Source organism: Somniosus microcephalus, unplaced genomic scaffold (assembly GCF_052327205.1).
Source record: "Somniosus microcephalus isolate GS21.2 unplaced genomic scaffold, FLI_Smic_1.0 unresolved_chr2, whole genome shotgun sequence".
Taxonomy (NCBI): domain Eukaryota; kingdom Metazoa; phylum Chordata; class Chondrichthyes; order Squaliformes; family Somniosidae; genus Somniosus; species Somniosus microcephalus.
In genome coordinates, this window is record NW_028225180.1 from 69000396 (window position 1) to 69006030 (window position 5635).

Below are 5635 nucleotides of genomic sequence, written 5' to 3' on the forward strand. Positions count from 1 at the left end.
TTCCCTCACTATGTAAATCTCACTCCCATTCCCTCTGTCTGTAAATCTCACTCCCATTCCCTCACTCTGTAAATCTCACTCCCATTCCCTTACTCTGTAAATCTCACTCCCATTCCCTCGCTCTGTAAATCTCACTCCCATTCCCCCACTCAGTAAATCTCACTCCCATTCCCTCACTCTGTAAACCTCATTCACATTCCATTTCTCTGTAAGTCTCACTCCCATTCCCTCACTCTGTAAATCTCACTCCCATTCACTCTCTCTGTAAATCTCACTCCCATTCCCTCACTGTGTAAATCTCACTCCCATTCCCTCACTCTGTAAATCTCACTCCCATTCCCTCTCTCTATAAATCTCTCTCCCATTCCCTCACTCTGTAATTCCCACTCCCATTCCCTCTCTCTGTAAATCTCACTCCCATTCCCTCACTCTGTAAATCTCACTCCCATTCCCTCACTCTGTATATCTCACTCCCATTCCCTCTCTCTGTAAATCTCACTCCCATTCCCTCCCTCTTTAAATCTCACTCCCATTCCCTCTCTCTAAATCTCACTCCCATTCCCTCACTCTGTAATTCCCACTCCCATTCCATCACTCTGTAAATCTCACTCCCATTCCCTCACTCTTTTAATCTCACTCCCATTCCCTCTCTCTGTAAATCTCACTCCCATTCCCGCTCTGTAAATCTCACCCCCATTTCCTCACTCTGTAATTCCCACTCACATTCCCTCACTCTGTAAATCTCACTCCCATTCCCTCACTCTGTAATTCTCACTCCCATTCCCTCACTCTCTAAATCTCACTCCCATTCCCTCTCTGTAAATCTCACTCCCATTCCCTCACTCTGTAATTCCCACTCCCATTCCCTCACTCTGTAATTCTCACACCCATTCCCTCACTCTGTAATTCTCACTCCCATTCCCTCACTCTCTAAATCTCACTCCCATTCCCTCTCTGTAAATCTCACTCCCATTCCCTCACTCTGTAATTCCCACTCCCATTCCCTCACTCTGTAAATCTCACTCTCATCCCCTCACTCTGTAAATCTCACTCGCATTCACTCACTCTGTAAATCTCACTCCCATTTCCTCTCTCTGTAAATCTCACTCCCATTCCCTCTCTGTAAATCTCACTCCCATTCCCTCACTCTGTAATTCCCACTCCCATTCCCTCACTCTGTAAATCTCACTCACATTCCCTCTCTCTAAATCTCACTCCCATTCCCTCACTCTGTAATTCCCACTCCCATTCCCTCACTCTGTAATTTCCACTCCCATTCTCTCACTCTGTAAATCTCACTCCCATTCCCTCTCTCTAAATCTCAGCCCCATTTCCTCACTCTGTAATTCCCACTCACATTCCCTCACTCTGTAAATCTCACTCCCATTCCCTCACTCTGTAATTCTCACTCCCATTCCCTCACTCTCTAAATCTCACTCCCATTCCCTCTCTGTAAATCTCACTCCCATTCCCTCACTCTGTAATTCCCACTCCCATTCCCTCACTCTGTAATTCTCACTCCCATTCCCTCACTCTGTAATTCTCACTCCCATTCCCTCACTCTCTAAATCTCACTCCCATTCCCTCTCTGTAAATCTCACTCCCATTCCCTCACTCTGTAATTCCCACTCCCAGTCCCTCACTCTGTAAATCTCACTCTCATCCCCTCACTCTGTAAATCTCACTCGCATTCCCTCACTCTGTAAATCTCACTCCCATTTCCTCTCTCTGTAAATCTCACTCCCATTCCCTCTCTGTAAATCTCACTCCCATTCCCTCACTCTGTAATTCCCACTCCCATTCCCTCACTCTGTAAATCTCACTCCCATTCCCTCTCTCTAAATCTCACTCCCATTCCCTCACTCTGTAATTCCCACTCCCATTCTCTCACTCTGTAAATCTCACTCCCATTCCCTCACTCTGTAATTCTAAATCCCATTCCCTCACTCTCTAAATCTCACTCCCATTCCCTCTCTGTAAATCTCACTCCCATTCCCTCACTCTGTAAATCTCACACCCATTCCCTAACTCTGTAATTCTCACTCCCAGTCCCTCACTCAGTAAATCTCACTCCCATTCCCTCAATCTGTAAATCTCACTCCCATTCCCTCACTCTGTAAATCTCACTCCCATTCCCTAACTCTGTAAATCTCACTCCCAGTCCCTCACTCTGTAAATCCCACTCCCATTCCCTCACTCTGTAAATCTGACTCCCATTCCCTTACTCTGTAAATCTCACTCCCATTCCCTCACTCTGTAAATCTCACTCCCATTCCCACACTCTGTAAGTATCACTCCCATTCCCTCTCTCTGTAAATCTCACTCTCACTCCCTCTCTCTGTAAATCTCACTCCCTTTCCCTATCTCTGTAAATCTCACTCCCATTCCATCACTCTGTAAATCACACTCCCATTCCCTCACTCTGTAAATCTCACTCCCATTCCCTCACTCTGTAAATCTCACTCCCATTCACTCACTCTGTAAATCGCACTCCCAGTCCCACTCTGTAAATCTCACTTCCATTCCCTCACTCTGTAAATCTCACTCCCATTCCCTCTCTCTGTAAATCTCACTCCTGTTCCCTCACTCTGTAAATCTGACTCCCATTCCCTCACTCTGTAAATCTCACTCCCATTCCCTCTCTCTGTAAATCTCACTCCCATTCCCTCACTCTGTATATCTCACTCCCATTCCCTCTCTCTGTAAATCTCACTCCCATTCCCTCACTCTTTAAATCTCACTCCCATTCCCTCTCTCTAAATCTCACTCCCATTCCCTCACTCTGTAATTCCCACTCCCATTCCATCACTCTGTAAATCTCACTCCCATTCCCTCAATCTTTTAATCTCACTCCCATTCCCTCTCTCTGTAAATCTCAATCCCATTCCCGCTCTGTAAATCTCACTCCCATTCCCTCACTCTGTAATTCTCACTCCAATTCCCTCACTCTCTAAATCTCACTCCCATTCCCTCTCTGTAAATCTCACTCCCATTCCCTCACTCTGTAATTCCCACTCCCATTCCCTCACTCTGTAAATCTCACTCCCATTCCCTCACTCTTTAATTCTCACTCCCATTCCCTCACTCTCTAAATCTCACTCCCATTCCCTCTCTGTAAATCTCACTCCCATTCCCTCACTCTGTAATTCCCACTCCCATTCCCTCACTCTGTAAATCTCACTCCCATCCCCTCACTCTGTAAATCTCACTCCCATTCCCTCACTCTGTAAATCTCACTCTCAGTCCCTCATTCTGTAAATCTCACTCCCATTCCCTCACTCTGTAAATCTCACTCCCATTCCCTCACTCTGTAAATCTCACTCCCATTCACTCACTCTGTAAATCTCACTCCCATTCCCTCTCTGTAAATCTCACTCCCATACCCTCTCTCTGTAAATCTCACTCCCATTCCCTCACTCTGTAAATCTCACTCCCATTCCCTCACTCAGTAAGTTTCACTCCCATTCCCTCTCCCTGTAAATATCACTCCCATTCCCTCTCTCTGTAAATCTCACTCCCTTTCCCTACCTCTGTAAATCTCACTCCCATTCCATCACTCTGTAAATCACACTCCCATTCCCTCACTCTGTAAATCTCACTCCCATTCCCTCTCTCTGTAAATCTCACTCCCTTTCCCTATCTCTTTAAATCTCACTCCCATTCCCTCTCTCTGTAAATCTCACTCCCATGCCCGCTCTGTAAAAGTCACTCCCATTCCCTCACTCTGTAATTCCCACTCCCATTCTCTCACTCTGTAAATCTCACTCCCATTCCCTCTCTCTAAATCTCACCCCGTTTCCCTCACTCTGTAATTCCCCCTCCCATTCCCTCACTCTGTAAATCTCACTCCCATTCCCTCACTCTGTAATTCTCACTCCCATTCCCTCACCCTCTAAATCTCACTCCCATTCCCTCTCTGTAATTCTCACTCCCATTCCCTCACTCTGTAATTCCCACTCCCATTCCCACACTCTGTAAATCTCACTCCCTGTCCCTCACTCTGTAAATCTCACTCCCAGTCCCTCATTCTGTAAATCTCACTCCCATTCCCTCACTCTGTAAATGTCACTCCCATTCCCTCACTCTGTAAATCTCACTCCCATTCCCTCACTCTGTAAATCTCACTCCCATTCCCTCTCTGTAAATCTCACTCCCATTCCCTCTCTCTGTAAATCTCACTCACATTTCCTCACTCTGTAAATCTCACTCCCATTCCCTCACTCTGTAAGTATCACTCCCATTCCCTCTCCCTGTAAATCTCACTCCCATTCCCTCTCTCTGTAAATCTCACTCCCTTTCCCTATCTCTGCAAATCTCACTCCCATTCCATCACTCTGTAAATCACACTCCCATTCCCTGACTCTGTAAATCTCACTCCCATTCCCTCTCTCTGTAAATCTCACTCCTATTCCCTCACTCTGTAAATCTCACTCCCATTCCCTCACTCTGTAAATCTCACTCCCAGTCCCTCTCTCTGTAAATCTCACTCCCATTCCCGCTCTGTAAATCTCACTCCCATTCCCTCACTCTGTAATTCCCACTCCCACTCTCTCACTCTGTAAATCTCACTCCCATTCCTTCTCTCTGAATCTCACCCCCATTCCCTCACTCTGTAATTCCCACTCCCATTCCCTCACTCTGTAAATCTCACTCCAATTCCCTCACTCTGTAATTCTCACTCCCATTCACTCACTCTCCAAATCTCACTCCCATTCCCTCTCTGTAAATCTCACTCCCATTCCCTCACTCTGTAATTCCCACTCCCATTCCCTCACTCTGTAAATCTCACTGCCATTCCCTCACTCTGTAATTCTCACTCCCATTCCCTCACTCTCTAAATCTCACTCCCATTCCCTCTCTGTAAATCTCACTCCCATTCCCTCACTCTGTAATTCCCACTCCCATTCCCTCAGTCTGTAAATCTCACTCCCATTCCCTCACTCTGTAAATCTCACTCCCGTTCCCTCACTCTGTAAATCTCACTCCCATTCCCTCTCTCTATAAATCTCTCTCCCATTCCCTCACTCTGTAATTCCCACTCCCATTCCCTCTCTCTGTAAATCTCACTCCCATTCCCTCACACTGTAAATCTCACTCCCATTCCCTCACTCTGTATATCTCACTCCCATTCCCTCTCTCTGTAAATCTCACTCCCATTCCCTCACTCATTAAATCTCACTCCCATTCCCTCACTCTAAATCTCACTCCCATTCCCTCACTCTGTAATTCCCACTCCCATTCCATCACTCTGTAAATCTCACTCCCATTCCCTCACTCTTACAATCTCACTCCCATTCCCTCTCTCTGTAAGTCTCACTCCCATTCCCGCTCTGTAAATCTCACTCCCATTCCCTCACTCTGTAATTCCCACTCCCATTCCCTCACTCTGTAATTCCCACTCCCATTCCCTCACTCTGTAAATCTCACTCCCATTCCCTCACTCTGTAATTCTCACTCCAATTCCCTCACTCTCTAAATCTCACTCCAATTCCCTCTCTGTAAATCTCACTCCCATTCCCTCACTCTGTAATTCCCACTCCCATTCCCTCACTCTGTAAATCTCACTCCCATTCCCTCACTCTTTAATTCTCACTCCCATTCCCTCACTCTCTAAATCTCACTCCCATTCCCTCTC